The sequence below is a fragment of the Platalea leucorodia genome, assembly GCF_965183815.1.
Source record: "Platalea leucorodia genome assembly, chromosome: 4".
NCBI lineage: Eukaryota > Metazoa > Chordata > Aves > Pelecaniformes > Threskiornithidae > Platalea > Platalea leucorodia.
In genome coordinates, this window is record NC_138826.1 from 115,265,590 (window position 1) to 115,286,594 (window position 21,005).

Sequence of the window (21,005 nt, forward strand, 5' to 3'; positions counted from 1 at the left end):
AATGCAAACAAGAGTAAGTGTAGAGGTCCCTGTTTAAGTTACATGTTGGGCACATGCTTCTAACTTGATGAATCATGAGCTGCTCCTGGCATGTAACTCAGTGCAGGTTAACTAGTGAGGTTCACATCTTCTGCATTAGCTTAGGTAACAGGACGAGTAGTGGGAGTCCAGACTAGGTCATTTTCTCTGAGAATTAATAATTTTAAATACCAGAACTTGAGTGAAGGCACATCTCCATGTTTAACTTTTGCACTGGACTACTTATATGGTATTATTACAATAGAGGCATGGCTGAGGTCAAATTACATTTGAGCAAATTTCTGGGAGTATTTTCTTTGCATTTTTCCCAGTACTTTTTTGAATAGAAGGAAACTTGTAGATAGCTGTAGATAAAAACCTGCGGACAGATGCCAACTTTCTACTATTATAACTGCAGTCAGTAATAAAAGAAAATGCTAGCTTCTGCAAATGCTTAATACTACTTTCTCATCCAAATAGAAATCATGAAACAGTAGACTTTTAAAAAGGGGCTTGACTAAAGTACTGAATGAAGTAAGTCTAAGTGGGGAAAAAAGGATAAAATTGTTAGCATTAGGGTGCACACATGCTTTTCTCATGAAACTGTCTTTATATTTCTAACCTGTTATGCAAAAAACGTCTCTGAAAAAAATAAGGTTTTCAAAAGCTATGACAATCCTCTACAACTTCTGGGAAGAAAGACTGTGACAACATCTTCACAGAAAATACAACTGCATCAGAGAAACAAACTTCAGTACGTATGGCCTAATTTAATCTCACTCACAGATATGAAAATATTTTCTTTTATAATTCCCAGTTCTCACTACTTGAACAGAATCAGGTAGCTTATGCAAATAGATTTAATCATCTTATATATGAGACTAAAAGGGAGGGAAATTTAAGGAATGCTATAAATAGACCTTAAGATTACAGTATTAGTTTTATTAGAGAATGCATTTTGATTTCCATTACATTTCTCTGAGTTTATTGCAAGAACTTTGAGTCACAGACTTCACCAAAAACACATCCTGGCATTTCCATTGCTAATGTTGAAAACTGAAAACTCTACCGAAGCTTTTAGTGATTTTTCAGATTGTGAAGACTAGGGGAGACCTTTGGTGGCCAGGGACTTCAGCTGGGAACTGAAGCTGAAGTCTCCCACTCTCATCTCCCCATACAGAATAGGGGGACATCAGCCCTATTTTTCTCTCTGGGCTGAAAGCCCACCACCTAGTTACCGAGGTTAAACAAAAGATTATTTGTCAGTTCAGGCCACCCCATATGTGTTTATAGCCAGCTGTGAACAGGAGGTTTCACTAAGGTTTGAACTAACACAGTGTATCTTCCTTTAGCCATGAAAGCAGATTAGCTAATGTGTCTTGCTACTTATTTCCAGATGACAAGAAGAGTACATGCAGTAACAATTTCTCAGATGAGGGGGTTCTCAGATGAAGGAGAAGCTACCTTGATCATTTGTCATTTCATGAACTTACCCTTATTATATGCATACAGAGCCTGCAATAACAGGTTCTTCTCACCCGATCCTCTGAACAATAATATTTTAGCCTTTCTGCCATTCTGTTCCTTTATAAAATGAGAACTGCCTTTTCTCAAGGGGATTAGAGCTGACACTCACTAAAACGGCTGCAATGATGAGTTGGATAGTTCTGCCTAGCAATAATGAAAAATAAGTTGTACATGACATTTTCAACCTTCTTTGAACTTCCTGTAATTAACACATTAACATTTTAAATTCTAATATTTTAACAGCTGCATAGGGATCTCCGCGCTGTGAGAAAATTGTGGTGCTCTGCAAGGAGTGAGTGCCAATATTTGCTATGTTCCCATCCAGAATTCCCAGGACCTTCCAAATTGGTTCAAAAGGTATAGCAAAAATAATTCTGCACATCTGCCTCCTCCTTTGCAACCTCTCCCTGTCCACTCAAAATGGTTCTGCCACCCAGATATTACACACTATTTGCTGGCATCAGACTAGTCACAAGACTTTCCATGACTTCTTTCTAGTGCAAAAGGCAGAAAATTAACATCGTGCTGTGTGGTTTCGTGACCTTCACTCCTCATCTAGACCCTGAGAATAAGTTCTGGGTTTTGTTGTTGTTGATCCAAAGCATTTGAAATGTATGCACTCAAGCCTGGTTGAGAAGAAGATTTAATCTGACAGAGATTTGAATTAAATATGGCATAGCTCCTTTAGACACTAAACACAGCTTATGCCTCAGTAATCCACTGAATTCAATGAGCTCGAGTTTGGCTCTCCTGATATCTTGGCACCCACAGCTGCTGCACTGCACTGCTATGTTCAATGTGCTGAACTCTCCTGCACAAAGCAGCACATCGCCTCTGCAGCAAGGCTGTGGGCACAAGATTCAAGATGTGGGTCTAACAGCCCATATTTAGGCTCCTAAAACTTAATATTATCTATATGGAAACACATACATAAAACTAGCCTAAACGTCACATGTTCTGAAACTATTCCCTTCCAAATGGCTTCCAGAGGGTCAGTACTTCTGCATGGAAGAAAAAACCAAACAAAACACCACCAAACAAACAAGCAAACAAAACCCACCCAAAAAGGGGCAGTATGATGCAGGCAGAATGAGATGAAATAAAAACAGCAAAGTATCCTAGATCCACCTCTCACTGCAAGACTGTTGTGCTAACTTAGAGCTCAGGGGCAGTTTTTTATTGCCTACCAAAAATAAGACATCTGGGGCTATTTTAGGTGGGTCTTGGATACCTGGCCACCAAGCAGCCCATCCAGAACAGCACAGATCTCCATTAGCTCCTGTGCCATATCAGTGTACCCTCAGCAGATGCCTCAGATATCCCAGGACATCTAAAATGACACTAGGTGTCCATATTCATGCAATAGAGTCCTGGTCCAGATGTCACACCCTGGCTCTTTACTGATCTCTTAGTTTGCAGAATTATTCAGGTTGTTTTAACTCCTCTCCCCAAATATCAATCTGTCTCAACACAAGCTACTCCTGTGTGTCGTTTCCTTCAAACAAATAGAATAAACTCCTTTTATAATTGCAGCAATCTGTCTCAACTCTGCAACAGAAAAAATAACTAGCATCTTAGTGCACATCCACTTCTGAAAGCAGCAACACTGAGTCAGACTGAACAATGGGTTTATTAAACAAAACAGAACTATTATAGTAGAGGGTAAGAAAAGACAACATATTGTATGCAAGACAATACAATAAGATATGCTTTGTGTAAGTTATTTATTCCCATTCAGCTTATTCCAATTCTGTTTTAACAGTATTTCCATATGTATAACCCCCCAGAAAACCTAGAAGAACAAAATGTGAACAAATCTGTCCAGTGAAAATCCCAAGATTTTATTGGGTCCAATGCTGATTTGAATGTAATGAGACACTTCTCAGAAGAAAACAAAGTATGATTTAAGAAAAATATTAAGTAAAGGAGGAAATAGACCAATGAGAGCAACATCTCTGATAGAGCAATATTATCATTTCCTAAGTGGTCAAAACCATATCAAACCAACAAAATGGAAGACTACAGTTAATTTGAGAAAAGTATAGTCGAGTTACTACTCCACAGGGATCCGCCCTAGTATTAAATTCCATTTCAGCTCTAGATTACATTTCTGCTGTTTATTCTGAAAGGCAGAATAAACTCAGACAACGCTTTATCTGCATTGCAACTTGCTCCAAGTCAAGCCCTTTGTTATGCTCAAATGAGCAATGGACAGCCTATCACTGCTCTCTGACAGCATTTCCCCAGGCTGGTCTAATAATTAAAAATAAATCCAACTGTACCATGACAGTATTTACACAACATTAGTCACTGGAAAAGCTTTGGTGACCATCTTCTTTCCTTTTAATATTACATTTTAAACTGCATGCTTGTGACTTCTGTGGAATCCCGTCAAGAGGGAAAACAACGTAATTAAGACATTGCAGGAAGCACCTACCTGCAGAACCATCCAGAATACAGTGCTGGCAAACCAATGGTACTAGAGATATATTTGAAGGCCAAGGAAACATAGTTGGCTCCAAATCTGTGGGTACTAAACTTAGACAGGGACTAGCTTTTTCTTGTTGTGTCCTCAGGGCCTATTCTCCCCTCTGCACTTTCCTACGACATTCATTTTCACCAGTCCTTGACTACCTACAAATGCCTAAGATGCATCACCTACAAAGTAGGACTCCTAAAGCCTAGAGGGAGATTTAACAGTAGTTTATGAAGCATTAAACATGGCAGTTAAAAAAAAAAAAAAAAAAAAAAAAGCTTTGATCTGAGAAGCAATGCTTATTTCATTAATGTCTGTTCCCCTGCTCCTTAGCTGTTTCTTGGTCATACTCTTTTCCTCCTGCTCATCACAAGGGTCAAAGCAATTTGTTGAGAGAGTCTAGAAGTCAAATGAAAAATAGCATTCATTCAAAACACAGAGCATACAAAGTTATCTTTCTCTAAGACTTCAGAGTTTTTTTTTCTTCTGGGACCCTTTAATCTTCAATTCATTTTTATTCTGCATGGTAAGAATAAGCACACAGGAAGACTTGGGTTGGTTTTCTAAATACAGTGTTTCACTCCTTAATGATTTCCTTTAAGCATATTTCAGGTGTTCTAATTCATTAAATTTGAGCTGTTCTCAAACAAACTAAAACAAACATAGGGAATGTGAATAGCTAAAATTTAAACACCGCTTTCAACGCAAACAAAACCACTGATATTAGCAAACCTAACCCACTCATTTCCTGACTTGTCTTCTATTTTCAAATTAACAACAATTAATAACAATGCATAGCTTGAATTTTGCTCCCAGGTTGGTGTTTAAAGAAGGTTTCCTTTTAAGGTATATTATCCTTCACCTACTTCTTTCACTCTACTGTCTAATTTCTTTACTCTTCTATCTCAGGACTGGAGCTAATGAGATCAGGCTGACCTGGCTGCCCAGGGAGGTGGCAGATTTTCCCCCTCTGATACACCCTTCCCCTGTAGAAACGTGACACACCATTGTAGGCACCCCAGAGGGTCACTCACCGGCAATTCTCTCCTGCCTTCTCTTTTCCTAGCAAGCAAGAACAATACGGCCACTTCTATGGATCAAGAAGACATATGTAAAAACTTTCATATCATCTAATCAGGGATCTACCTACCATCTTTCAAATTAGAAATTTCCACTTCCAGTAATAAATGTTAATGAAATAAGAGACTCACAGTGATACTATTCAGGTATTTAAGATAGAAATATGGATGAAGAAGAAAGGACAACTACACAGATAGCAGATGGTTTCCATCATTATACACTTTCCATACATAGAAAATTATGGATGGGTATATATTCTTCACTCAACATTACTCCTCTTCCTTACCTAAAAAATAGCAATCATCAAAAGCAGCAAGGACCTGGGTAATAGAACAGAGAGTAAATTTTCAGAAGGGCACCAAGCTGGGAGGAACCGCCAGTACCGTGAAGAGCATAATTAAATCTTGACAAATTGGAAATACACTTTAAAAAAAATATGCTGCGACTCACGATGATCACAGGGGATGGGGACAGGGGACTCTAAGCAGGAAAATTAATTATAATGAGGAACAGAGTTGGTTATATGTTTTCTTAAGGATGAGAATCAACTGGCTGGATAGTACAAAAGGACCCATGGATTTCAACGGCTCCACCATCCACTGGTCAAATATGTCAACTGTCTCAGGCTGTTGGAAATGGCAACCATCCTACTAGGAGAAGAGCATCAGACATATCTCCTTTCAGTCCATTCAGCCCAGGTAAATTGTCACAATTAGACTGCTGTGATCAGCCTTAGTCAGTATCTGATACAGTACATTAACATCTTAGGGACTCAAAAGAGTAGCTTTTCCTCCCTGCCAAATAAGCGTGTGCACCTCAAGGGCCAGGCTCTGATTTCCAGCTTAAAGACTTGAAAAGCTTCAAAGTTAAGATGGCTCAGATAGGGAGAAGCCCTTAGGAAAGCCTGTTTTGAAAAATTTGCATCTATTTCAAAACTGCAACTCTAAATTGTTGTAGCAGTCTCTCTGCTGGCTGGCAGAAAGTATGACTAGTGTATGTCCATACATCAATAGATATGCTAAGCACTGGACAGAGTCCACATGGCAGCAGTAAGAATAAACAGAAGGATGGGGGGGAACCCCAAACCAACAATCAATCAGGATAGTTTAGTCTAAAAATAAGATGACTAATGAAGAGACAGAACACGAAAACAGTCTTCAATTACTCAAAAGGCTGCTGCCAAGTGTAAGAAAGTAATGATTGCTAGAGATTATTAGCAAATGATAGACCCAACATCTAAGAATGATTAATATGAGATTACTATAAAGCTCACTTGAAAATTTCCTCTGACACAAGCCAAACAGCATGGTGTAGCTGTTTCTGAATTGGTTTTGTTCCTCTCTGCCATACACCATTTGAATGTTCAATGCAGCTTCAGGGTTTTCTGGGGCTTCTTAATTATTATTTTTGGTATTGTTTCATGACTAGGAAAGTTCTTGCACAACAGCACAGAGGCTGTAAAAGCAATGTAAGAACTTCATGCTTTGACTTTCAGGAATGTCCAGTTAAGACTACCAAAAATTCAGCCATTACTTTCCCACAGTTCAGTAAAAGCTGTATTTTATTTCTTAGTTGAAATGTCACAACATTTATAAAACAAAGAGATTAAGAAAAAGCATGCCCATTTTTTTCGTATCTTTGGCAGATTTCTACCATGATTCACGTTTTATTTGTGCTCAGGACTTTCAAATGACATCTGAAGTCCAAAAACTTTATGATGGAAGGAAGATTATTAAATGGAATATTTAAAGGGAATTCATACAGTATCACAGATATTAGAAAAAATGTTCTTTATGCAAATCAGACAACAGGATAAGGAGATTGTCTTTTAAACAGATACTGTAACACATTTTTATGAAATACTGTATTAATTTGTTGAGACTATTAGGAAAATGAATCAAATGAATTTAAAACAAGTCTTAATTTTTATATTCAAATAAATATTTCATGCAGCTTTGACTAGTTTTATATAACCATTGATTGTTTTCAGGCAGGTTACAATCAGAAGAACTGGGGTTGAGGTTGGCAGGGACCTCCAGATATCCTCCCATCCAGTCCCCCTGCTCAAAGCAGGGTCACCTAGAATGGGCTGCGCTGGGTCATGTCCAGCTTTTGAGTATCTCTGAAAATTGTGACTCCACAACCCCTCTGAGCTACCTGTGTCAAGTGTCCACTCACACCAACAGTTTAAAAAAAAAGTTAGTTCTTATGTATAAATGGACTTTCCTACATGTTGATTTGTGCCTGTTGTCTCTGTTATGTCACTGAGCGTCTGACCCTGTCTTCTTTACCCTCCCATCAGATACTCATACACATAGATAAGATCCCACTGATCACTCCTTCAGTGAATTTCCATTGAGAGGAGGATATAAATCCCTGCTTTCAAGAGGATGTTATGGAAATCAATTCTAGTCAATGCATGAGGTCAAGGCCAGCACTTAGCCTGCTCCATTTATACCAAAGAATCGAAGTACATGAGTAGCACACTACTGTAAAAATAAAGCCCTTTTTAGGTCCCAGAATACAAGAAAAATACAACTGGTATAAACCTGTGGTTTGTTCAGGCTGGCAGGCATAGTTACACATCACAAAATGTACAAGCTGGTAATCAGAGGTGGCTGTGAACATGATGTATTCATTGCAACAGTGCCGTAGATGAGCACACTGGAACATGGGAAATTCAGTAAGGACACTTCTGCTGATCTCAAACACTAGCCTTAGTGAAATTAGTGGCAAAATGCCCACTAACATCACCAGGACCAAAATTTGGACTCAAGCCAGGCAGCTGGGAATAATGAACAGTATGAGGGAAAGTTCAGCTGTAAGAGTCTGGACTTCACAGTAAAGTCCTATGTTCTTACATCTCTGCTCTAAAAGAGTCAGCTCCACTGAATCCACTGGAAAGTGGATTGGTACCCATCATCTTCCCCTCTTTATTTAATGCCGGAATATTTATGGATTCGCCCTCCAAATATCCCATAGCCCACCTTCCTTCCTTCACTTTGCAAAAGACTCCTCACGTCTGCCAGCAGTATATCAGCCTCCTGCAATATCTGTACATGAGGGAGCAGGATTTCTTTCTGAAGAGTAATGAAAGCAGTGAATTTTGTTTAATGTCTGCTAAGTCTGTCTGGGGTACACATCCAGCCTGCTCTTTCAGGGCAACGGATTTGACAATGAATAGGTTTCCAGAGGTTTAATAAAAATCCTGTTTCTAATATCCTAAATTACCTGGAGGCACTGAGATTGATAAACTGAGTTTAGGTTGTGATTATGAGACTTTGTCTTGATTTGCTAACATCCTTTGCCTGTGGTGAAAGTTGTTAATTCTGTCCATCCTGTCTCATAACTTAAAGCTACCCCCAAAAAAACTGTCATTATACTTGGAGTCAGAAAACTGAGGAACGCTCTGAAAATACTTTCATGATGTTATTTTAAAGCTATTATCAAAGACAAACCAGCTATTGCAGGTTACCTGCCGCAGAGGTTTTAAACTGAAGCTCTTTGCTGCCCTCTGTAGATATAAGCAAAAACTGAAAATCCAGGACACTGACAATTGAATTGCATTTCATTTCTAACTTTTACACCCCGACTTATTCACTAAAGGGCATGGAATATTACATTGTTTTCAGTACATTAAATAATCTCAAGCACTAGATTTCATTCTCGCCTCCTCAAAAGACACATTTACCTAGGTCTGGTTGTTTAAGACTGATACTGAGGTCAGACAGAAGAGCATCAAATCTCTGTATGCAATGAGTGTAGAAGGTGAGAAGTCCATGGACAAATCCAAACTTGAGATCTTCTCTCTTAGTTTTGTTCTAGTGCTCTCAGCATTTCACTAGTAAAATGTGTATTTTGGAAAAGGCAAAGGAAAAAGAGGAGTTTGCATGAAATAAAGGACAGTCCTGAAAATATTCCTCTCCATACATACCCTTCTCCTTTTTACTTTAATCCCAGTGCTGACAGTGACTCCCTTCATTGCCTTGGGCAAATACAATACTGACTGTATCACTGGGGTGTTGTGCAATTATCATTTGTAAGGCACTTTGAAGCTGGAAAGTGCTAAGTATTATTATTATTACAGATGAAAGGTCTGTTGAAGCAAATATGCAAAACTACTCTTATCTTAAAACTTAACATAAAAGTCTGAAATCCTATAGGAATAAGCACTTTATAGACAGCCTTTCATTGCAACTGTTCTAGTCTTTGTGAAAACTGCCAAGGAAACAGCCACTTTTCTACAACTCAGACTGAATGCAAATAACTATTGAAGGGATCAAACGGTGACTTATCCTTTCTTTTTCCTAAATCACACACAGTTCCTGAACAGAAAAAAACCCCATGTCCCATACTTCTAAGTACACCTGTCATAGCAAGTACTGCCATAGTAAGTGTTAGTGAATATTTAACTGCATCACAGAGAATTTACTGACATGTAGAAATACCAACCAAGTGGACACAGAAGGACTACAGCAACTTTCTGTCGGACTGTTTGCTAGACCAAATCCTTTCCATGGTGAGAACCAGTATTATATGAGAGACTGCATGTGATCTGATTTCTGTTCCCAACTCAGGCGCAATCATCCTTGGCAGCCTTGACTATGTTACCTCAGGATCTTGAATTCTGCTTCCCACTGCTAATGTGAGACAGTGATAACAGAATATTTCTAGAGATGCTACACAGCGTACAACAGAACAACCGAGCGTACCTCCTTCCATCAGCTGATAGAGTTGGGAGTAAGGACAACCCCCAACAGGCACAAAAGCACTACTTTGCTGTGCTTAAAAGTAAACTGCTGATGTTACTTGTAGATTATGTGATTTAATTCATAGCTTATTTTCTTCTTTAGCTGAATGGTTGTTCAGTTTTGGATAATTTGCCAACAGCTTTAGCTAGTTGCACTGTAGATGAGAATAACACTTTGCTCAATGGTCAGTTTTGACTTAATGCATGGGAGCACTTCCACGATGCAAACACAAATATCCTATAGCACTACTGGAGTTTCCCAAGTGAGAAATCCCAGAAATACCGAACGTCTGCTACCTGCACACAAAGTCCTCAAACAAATATTTTCTTGATTTTCTTTTCTTTTATCTTTAAGGGGTCAATTAAAGAGAATAATCATCTGTACAGAAAAAGCTCCCTATTGTGTTGCAACAGAGTGAATTTCCTATTTATATAAGATGTATAAAGTGTTAATAGACAGCAACTATCGCAATAAAATCCTAAAATTTCCTAAAACTTCATCCCTATTTAAGAAAAATTACAGCATACACTTGATCACACACTAACTCAGTAGTGGACCTAAAATCCCGGAGAATATGAGGAAGCAGGAAGGTAATTTTCCATTAACACAATGTTCCAACATTGTCATAGGAGTGAAAATTTTATTTGAAAATATCGAAATGGTCTTTCTGAAATTATATTTTTTAGTAAGGCTCAAAAGACTGTTTATGTTCTACAATGCAGATAAATTGTTATTATAAAATATCCTGATACAACTATTATTTTTGTTGTAATAAAACCCTTCAACCTTACTCAAAGCCCATTTGATTTATTTTTCTTCCAAGCCAAAATATTTCAACGTCATCAAGCAAGGATGCTTTATTTCCCCTTTAAATATCAAATATACTCATACAAAATACTTCATTTTCTCAAAACAGAATTTTACAGTACAGAATATCTCCAACAGAACTTCTGGAAAGATAGAACAATAATATGAAGAATGAAAATGTAGCACAATAAAAACAACTGAGAATTGCTTATAACAGAGTAAAAGCTGCTCCTAATGGAGCTGTCCACCATTATTATCTTAACACAGCTACTTAAGCAGAAAGTAGCTAATACCTTCATTTGTGTTAAAACAAGCAAAGACTTTTAAAGAACAGTTAATCAAGATGTTCACCACTCTCACATGAATCAGCACCATGGCTTATCTGGATCTGCTGTATTCAAAACACGGCCTCCTGCAGGCACAATCTTCCCCCCCCCCCCCTTCCCTTCCCTTTTTTACCAGGTCTGTAGAAGAATATATTCTTGAAGCAGGAAGTTTTTTTTAACAGAAGGGAATGTGGAAGAGAAAAACACGACTAGAAGAAATGCTTAAGTAGAAAATTCAATATCATATCCAGTACACCCCTCCTAGCCAGGGAAGACGATACCCAAATATGCTATTTTCCAGCAGCTTTTTGTTTAGTTGCAGGTCTTGCATTTAATTTCACACAATAAATTCTTCTGGATTTCCAGCTTTGGAAATCAAAGTCATTGCCAAGTCTCATCACCAACAGTCAAAATTGTGATTCTTTTGGATTATGTTAGGTACAGTGTTAATCACACAATCTTAAAAATTACAGTTAAATTGATTCACCTACCTAAAGTCAATGGTATAGTTTGGAAAATGTGAATTTCTTCCTCAATAAGGGTATTAACAGTGGTAGTGAATACACAAGTAAACAAGACAGTAATAGGCAGTTAGCTGTTTGTTTTCAATATTCGAACTCTTCCTATTTTTAGTATAGAATAAAACAAGGTAAGCATCTCAGCCTTGCTCCCACCTCTTCTATTCAGTAGAGACTCAAGAATAGTCATTTCTTCACCCTTGGCTACATTTCCCAGTCTGGCAAGCCAAATAAAAACCCCAAACAAGGGATTATTTTGCCAATGATTGGTAAAAAGTTTCATCCTTTTTTTGTATCTCAGACATTAAAACTTTCCTACTCATACTGCTTGATTCCACATATGTGGAAGAAGAAGATAAAGAAGATAAAGAAAAAGATAAAGAATCCTGTGGTCATGGACATTAGCAAGCATTCTCAGGGACTCTAATTCATACGACATTGAAACTGCCTGTGGCTCTAATGTCTCTTATTTAAGGCTCCAAATATTGCTATTATAGTAAAGTTTCAGTCATTGGAAACTAAGCTCTTCTAATATGAAGCAGGCCATCGGGCTAAATATTATCAATCAACCATTTCACTCACACAAATTCAGTCTGGTGGCACTAGCAAATAAAACAAACTGAATTCGGACCCAGTCAGCTGGATGTCCTTCTGACAAAAGTGCTTTTAATGATAATTAACAGCCTGTCTGAATAGAGAGCTTTGGCTGGAACTCAGGAAAAAAAAGGACAGCCTACCACCTTTGGAAAAAGGGGCAAGTGACTCAGGAGGACTACAGGGATGTTTTGAGGTTATGCAGGGAGAAGATTAGAAAGGCGAAGGCCTAGCCAGAACTTAAACTGACCACCACCATTAAAGATAACAAAAAATGTTTCTACAAATATATCAGTAACAAAAGGAGGGCCAAGGAGAATCTCCCTTCTTTGTTGGATGCGAAGGGAAACATTGCCACGAAGGATGAACAGAAGGCTGAAGTACTTAATGCCTTCTTTGCCTCAGTGTTTAACAGTCACACTGGTCATCCTCGGGGTTTTCAGGCCCCTGAGCTGAGAGATGGAGACAGGATGAAGAATGAAGCCTCAGTTGTCAAAGAGGTGGCAGTCACCGACCTGCTCCTCCACCTGAATGCTCACAAGTCCATGGGGCCAGACAGGATCCACCCAAGGATACTGAGGGAGCTGGCAGAGGAGCTGGCCAAGCCACTCTCCAGCATTTATCAGCAGTCCTGGTCAACCAGGGAGGTCCCAGATGACTGAAAGTTAGCAAATGTGATGCCCCTCTACAGGAAGGGTTGGAAGGAGGATCCTGGGAACTACAGGCCTGTCAGCCTGACCTCAGTGCCAGGGAAGGTCATGGAGCAGATCATCTTGAGTGCTATTACGCAGCACGTGTGGGACAACCGGGGGATCAGGCTCAGCCAGCATGGGTTTATGCTTCACTAACCTGGTCTCCTTCTATGACAAGGTGACCCGCTTAGGGGATGAGGGGAAGGCTGTGGATGATGACTACCTGGACTTTAGTAAGGCCTTTCACACTGTCTCCCACAGCATTCTCCTGGAGAAGCTGACTGCTCATGGCTTGGATAAGTGCACTCTGCGCTGGGTTAAAAACTGGCTGGACGGCCGAGCCCAGAGAGTGGTGGTGAATGGAGTCAAATCCAGTTGGTGGCCAGTCACAAGTGGTGTTCCCCAGGGCTCAGTACTGGGGCCAGTTCTGTTCAACATCTTCATTGATGATCTCGATGAGGGGATCGAGTGCACCCTCAGCAAGTTTGCGAACAACACCAAGTTGGGTGGAAGTGTTGATTTGCTGGAGGGTAGGAAGGCCCTACAGAGGGACCTGGACAGGCTGGATCGGTGGGCCGGGGCCAACTGTGTGAGATTCAACAAGGCTCAGTGCCGGGTCCTGCACTTAGGTCACAACAACCCCATGCAACACTGCAGGCTAGGGGGAGAGTGGCTGAAGAGCTGCCTGGCAGAAAAGCACCTGGGGGTGTTGGTCAACAGCTGGCTGAACATGAGCCAGCAGTATGCTCAGGTGGCCAAGAAGGCCAATGGCATCCTGGCTTGTATCAAGAACAGTGTGGCCAGCAGGATCAGGGAGGTGATAGTGGCCCTGTATTCGGCACTGGTGAGGCTGCACCTCGAGTACTGTGTTCAGTTTTGGGCCTGTCACTACAAGAAGGACATTGAGGTGCTAGAGCATGTCCAAAGAAGGGCAACAAAGCTGGTGAAGGGTCCAGAGCACAAGTCTTATGAGGAGCAGCTGAGGGAACTGGGGTTGTTTAGCCTGGAGAAGAGGAGGCTGAGGGGAGACCTTCTTGCTCTGTACAACTACCTGAAAGGAGGTTGTAGTGAGGTGGGGGTCAGTCCCTAGTAACAAGTCCCTAGTAACAAGGGATAGGACAAGAGGAAACAGCCTCAAGCTGCGCCAGGGGAGGTTTAGGTTGGATGTTAGGAAAAATTTCTTCACCGAAAGGGCAGTCAGGCATTGGAACAGGCTGCCCAGGGAAGTGGTTGAGTCTCCATCCCTGGAGGTATTTAAAAGACGGGTAGACGTGGTCCTTGAGGACATGGTTTAGTGGTGGACCTGGCAGTGCTAGGTTAATGGTTGGACTCAATGGTCTTAAGGGTCTTTTCCAACCTTAACAATTCTGTGATTCTATTCTATGATTCCATGAACTGCTTTCTGTACATGTCACCCACTGTTCCCCAGTCATCACTTAATAACCCACGACCAGATGAAGAAAGGAGGAGGAACTGTCTGAATGTAGGGCATGTGCACTCTGAAGGTGGTGAGAACAAATAGCTATTAAATCTATTTCTGGAACAATAGTGCTTTTTCAAGAAAACATGATACTCTTGTAGCCTTCTGCATAGCACCAGGAAAACAGCCCCTAGAGCCACAAAGTGCAAACGCACAGAGCATTGAAACTTTTCACAGGGTGCATGTACCCTCAGTGCGATGGGCAATGCTGGCAGGAAACCTCTTTGATTACAAGTCCATCTGAAGAAGAAAACTTGGAGTTACACACCTCTTGCCACATAGGTGTTAGAATTGTTTAGTGCTTCACTGAACGATGGGGTTGATCTTGAGAAAGGGTGACTTTTATTACTTGACTCTTGGATTTTTCTTTGGTGTCTGAGGGACAGAATTTCTAAATTCTTAACCTCATGCAAGTCTATTGCTATGATACATGCTCTTAAAACTTAATCCAATGCATGAGACTGAATCCTGCGGAATTCAGCAGACTTTTCCTCAGACTGCCTTTACTTTGAACCACGTTGCTCCTGGCAGTTGTACAGGAAAACAAAGAGCTTTCTGCCCCCCTCACGAGTGGGCTAATTACTCACTGCACATTATCACAGGGCTCGGTCCTCTTTACAAACCTATCTCAAATAGAGTAGTTACACAATCCCTCTATTATAAATATTTTAAAAGGATAAATTTACACAGTAAACGTATAAAAGATACTTTATAAAAGACATTTTTCTTAAGAAACATTCTTGCTACCACTGAGGCAGGGTAGCCGTAGTGCTAATTAACACAATTCACTCACTGTTATCTAGAAGATTAAAAATAATATCAAACACTCCTGCCAAAGACTTAACAAAGACTCAATGCACAACAGTTATTTTAAACTTCTGGAATACCACTGAACAAGAATGTAAGCATGAAGGAAAACTACAATTAGAGCTTTCTAAAACTGTATCTTAACATCATACTGTTGTATGATGCCTCATGCTCATTGCCTTTCCACAAAAAAAACCCAAACCAAACCAAACCAAAACAAACTGTTAAGAAATGGGTAGAGCCTTTTTAAAAAAGATTTCACCCCACCTGCAAACTGAGCTGTACCAGCCTATTGGATCTTTTTCAGTACCAGGTTTCATCTTATTTTGAAACCAACACAGGAGTACTTATATCATCATTATGAAACTGTATACTCGCAGAGACACACGGAAGAATCTAATTTGTAAAATTCTTGTGGGAATCAGATAAACTAGTCTGAGTTGAAAATACAATCTTTCAGACTTTCATTTTCTATTAATTTCAAGCTTTTCAAGGCTGATTACTCAACCAAGAAAAGGAAATGGAAGAGTGGTTTTTCTTGCTTTAATTTTATAACATTTCCAGGGAAAAATACTCAATTTCATCTGCATTTTTTTAAATATTTTTTTTTAGAAAATAGTAATAATTATAATACTATAAAGCTCCCTCTGAAAAAAAAAAAGCCTCAGAAAAGACAGTGTTTAGATCTTAGCGTATGCCTAGCACAGCCATGGAATACATTATGAGGTAGGATTAAACAGGACACTTTGAAACTCCTTATCATAATGATAAAATATGGTTAGCTGCATCTGTAGTCATTTGGTGAATAAAGATTACTAGCCATTAATGCAGAGTTTAATAGACCACTTGAAATACCTGGAAACTTCTATCATCAGATACCAGTTAGTCAAGGATGCAGTCCATTAAAAAAGAAGGCTGGATTTACCTCTCTGGTGGCACTTCTCCATTCACTCTAATGTAGCCACAACGGGCTGTGCTCACGGAGGCTGTTACACTACAATCTCCCCTGATCTGGAGTTATTCTTATTCCAAACTTATTTCCAGAAAGCTCCAGAAAGGCAGACACTAGACAGTGCACGCAGCGATTGCTGGAGACGTGAGTACCACCCTTCACCAGGGGGTAGGTTTTCCAAAGCAGAGGCAGCCAGCCCAGCCCAGAGTCAGTACTGCTCAATTTTCACTCCTGATTCTCATGTCAATGTGGATCTAAGTTCTAGGTCTCTTTCAGCGTTGTTCTCTGCCTTGTTCAAAGCTGTCACTACTCTTCTTGCCTGACTCTGCTTGCTGCATGGATGTTTTGTTTGCCTGGCCCTTGGTTCTACCTCACCTCAGCTTCAGCAAGTCTTTTGATCCCTGCTACCTCATTATCCTAGGTACGTGCTCAAAACCTAAACTTTAGGTTTGGCTGTAAATAGCCCAATCATTAGAGTTTCGCTTGCTAAGAGTACTTGGCTGGAAAAATCTTCAGTATATAACAAGAGCACTAATAATCACAGTCTATAAAGAATTTTGATACAGTTAAATCCAGCTTGATGCAATGGGATATTTTTGACTTAGTAAGCACTAGCAAAGTTATGGTTGCTAGGAGAGCAAAGAACTAGGAAACATTTATCTGGAAACAGACTTTGTCTAAGAAGTGCTGGCTTAAAAGGAGCTGACCTTTGAAATGTTCCTTCCCAACAGAAGCTTCAGTAGGGAACAGCCAGAACAGCAGTTTCCTCTCTGTTTTTCGAAAAGATGGCCCTGCTTGTTTTAGGACTACATGGCAATAGGGTAGTTTTAGATCTGAAGGAACCCCGATGGTTTAGAAACTTTCTGGTCTTTCTGTGGCAGCTCTAAGACAGAATAAGAAAAATTACCTCCTTTTTGTGCATGTGTCATAAAGCTCACCCAGAGGGATACAGCATTCCCTAAGCGTTTCCTAAGCCTTATTATTCATCCTCTCAATGTGATTTCCCATGTTTCCCTGGAGAGAATTAAAGAAGAAAGTCTCAAATTATTTTGGACCCTATTCTCTGAAATGTTGAGCCTAATGTAGCTATTGAAGCCTGCTTCTTACATCTGCTCCCGCTAGCTTGAGTGATTATAGAAGGTTCACATGGAAAATCATCATAATCTTGCAGGCTGCCCCTATAACCCCTACCATGATGTAAAACATGTTTCTTAGACATTTATTTCCTTGAACTGTCTTCTCAACCCAGTGAAGTCATTAAGATCCAAAATTCCAGTGCAGTACTCTAACCAGCAAAATCCTACAGATGCTTTTAAAAATTAATATTTAAAGCAACTATTCCTTTTAAAAATAACTCGAAACCAAGGCTTCATCTAAAAAGCAGACACTGAGCATCACTTTACCTATTGGATGCACTCCATAGGTCTGTGTTAATTGTTACAGAGCTAACCATAGGCCCTCTCCCTGAGAAAGCAAACTTAGAAAATACATCTTCATTACAGTCTCTACTTCTCAAAGACCAAAAGGCATCAGCAGAGCGCTCTTACAAAAATTGTAGTTGTGTGTGTGTGTGTGTGTGTGTGTGTGTCAGTGTGAACTAGAACCCCTTAATATTTGCATTTGCCAGTGCAGATGACTTTAGGCTAAGAATTGCTCCAAGACATTAGTGTTATTACAAATGCAAATAAAATTATGCACCTGTATACAAACATCAGAAAGATGGTATAACATATTAGGAATGGACTTAAAAATTGATTAGAGCAAATGCTCAGAAAATAACATTATGGCATTGACTTCTAAGAGGAAATCAATAGAATATTTTGCACAGTTAAATATCTTCTCCAGTTTAAATTTTATGTTGCGTCTTCAAAACCAATTAGGCTGTGTTACAGTCTGATGATTTGCCAAATTATCCCTTCTAAAACAAAAGTAGTTTTTGACTAACAGAGGCAAAGGAAAACTGCAGCTACTGCATTTATTTTCATTTTTATAGCGTAGTATATCCAGGGCCCCACCTCAGTAAAACCATTTAAGCATATTTATAAATTCATAGACATGAGAAGCCCCTACCAAATCACTACTTCAGCATAATGGCTTTTCCATTGACTTACCTGAGACTGGGAAGTCACTTAATGAGTGTACTCATGTGTGACAAGTAACATATATGCTCAAGTTTTTGTTACCCTGCTACAAATTGCCCTAAATTAAAAAACAAAACAAAACAAACATATGCTTATAATTCCCAGGGGAAGAAAACAGCAGTGCCAGAACATCAGCATATAGTGGAAATAAGCCAACAGAGGTCAGCAGTACATAACAGAAATACCTTGTTAACACCAGCCATGTCAACTACACTTACCTACGGTCATAAAAAAAAAAAAAAAAAAAAAAAATCTTAGCTGATATTGGTGGAAATTTTCCTGCCAAAAATGGAGCATTTTTTCATAATGAAAAGTATTTTCCTGTTTTGAAAACCATCAGTATTTCATAACTCACAATACACATAGCACAGCTTCAAAATTTTGCTAACTTTACTTTGCTAATCTCTTGTACTGTCGTTCCATGGATGTTGGCCATGTAAGAGTTAAATTTCTAGTTACATACCTGAGAATTTCACTGCAAGAGGGCTTAGACTTGAATAAACAAAAAGTAACTCAGACACTCCAGACTTTGATCTCCTTTACTTTAGCAAGTAACGTTTTTCAATCAGAGAAATTTGTTTTTTACTTCTTTGGTAAAGGTATGTATTTATCTATTATTTCTGATTATACCAGTGTCATAAATTAGATTATTTTTTAATTAAAATTCAACATATCTGTATTCTTCACTTCATTTCCCATCAGGCATGGTTGCTTCTTGTGGATAAGGTCTCAGATACACACCTGAATTCTCACACAGGTTTAGAGATTTGGGTTTTTTATATTTTTGAGAAAAAATATGATTTCCAAATAACAGGAGATTGTTATGAACAACAAGCATTCTGCTTCAATTCAACTTTAATGTCTATTTATGTCCTATAAAGAAGAAAATTTGGATACACAAATCCCTTTAAATGGATATCTACTTGAGTAATATTACATTCTAGTTGTCCAAACAAGTGGCTGCATGCTGTATGGCAATCATGGATTACAGTTAGCTAAAGGAGTATTAAGTTCAGAAAGTAACAAAAGCAGCATGAAAAGCAACAGCTGAAAACAAAACCTTTAAAAAAGGCACAGAACTAATTACTTTTTTCAGCAGGAAAGATTGTTAAAAACTAATTTGCCACCTGCTGTCACAGAACAAGTCTTGATCATCTTAGTAATGAAGTAGTCAGATATTTGACCATACAAGTTAGAGCGTATTTTAACTTGATGAGGGATAAGACTACACAATCAAGCAAATGCAGAAGGAAAGCTTACTGCTTCATAATGTATTAAATACACATTTCTTGTACCTATTAATGTTCTGGAAATAAATAAAGCAGGGCATGTTTATTTAAAAAGGAGGATTCAAGAGATACTGTAACACTTTTTAATTTTTTTTCCTATTAAAACAATGAATTTTGTTAGTCTTTCCTCTGTATATCAACTTATACGTAAATTTAGAATAATGAAATCCTACAGGTGTCAGCAGATATCATTACATGCATTACACCCACTGATCTCCTGAATGAACACCAGCTTCCACAGAAGCAATGGCTGTTGTTTCCAAAGCAGTCCAAGGAATTAATGGAATTTCTTCTATTAATTTTCAGTCCACATGCTCTAGGAGGCTTTGAAATTCCAACATTTCTCTCTTTAACTTTCAGAGTGCAAAGACATAGTTGGAAAGATTATCGTCATGCTGTATGTGCATTCCTCTCATCTCCAAGGACTTAATTCACTAATAAAACAGCTCCACAGCTTGTGGCCTAAGGTAAACTACAGACCTGACAGTGGACTATGAATCAAGATCAAAGTAACATTAGGCCTTGATCATTAATGCTTTCCTTCCATTTTACATAACATGTACTGCCACAACTGAATCATGAGAAGGATCATTTCTAGGTTGATTCTCACCAGCTCAGAGATGGTAGGACAGGCTTTACTCCCATATTTTATGTACCTGTAACTTCATTGACCTCATGCCTAATTTACCCTGTCGTCAAATTAGAATCAGAGCCACGGAGTACAGTCTTTCCATAATGGACCTATAACGACAGTCATTTTGGAATACATTAATAATTATGAACTGAAACCTGCAGCCCTTATCCAGATGAAAACTTGCACTAACTCTGGTGATTGATTTCACTAGTAGTTTTAGCTAAGAAAAGATTGTAAGTTTGTGTGTTATAGTACAAAACTTTTCATTTTAAAATTGTATACAGGCAAAAGAATTCAGCTGTACATAAAAACATCCAAAATTTTTCATAAACAAACATCCTTTACTTATTAGTAGGAGTCCTCGTTCTCTGTGCTTACAACAATAAGTACTGTAGCCATTTAATCTGGGCTATATTAAATTAAATAGGTGCTAAAAATAATTACGTTCAGTTATAACATTGAATTTGAACTAGGCAGCTATTCTCTAGCATCTAGTATATTAATCCTCATTTCTTTCAGATTTGGAGAATAACTTTATTTGCTGGGGAAAACAAACAAACAAACACACACATACAAAACCCAAAACTAAAAGCTTATAACTTTCCCTGGTAGCCAGCAGAGTAAAGTTTTGGGGGTTTTGTTGCTCATTTGGTTTGGTTTTTTCCGGACAGTCTTTCAACATCTGCTGTTAAACTTTGTCAGCCTATCAGTAGGGAACTGACATTTAAAATTCCATTTTTTTCCAGAGTGTTTAATTTACCTAATTGTTTTATTAAATATGAAACCATTATTGAGATACTGGCTTCTTATTTATGAGGTACAGTCTCCTCTCAAAAACTTTGTTATATGTCTAAAATGTTTATAGATCAAATTTCTGACAACTCAAAAATGGAAGTTGTTCTGGGAGAAAAGC

The 21,005-nt window shown here is 38.8% G+C and overlaps 1 protein-coding gene across 2 annotated transcripts in view; it reads right to left on the minus strand.

Annotated features, from left to right (window-relative positions):
- MAGI2 (membrane associated guanylate kinase, WW and PDZ domain containing 2) overlaps positions 1-21,005 on the minus strand; it is a gene marked incomplete at both ends in the record, with an annotated part of 752,640 nt that overhangs the window by 583,104 nt on the left and 148,531 nt on the right. The window lies entirely within an intron of this gene.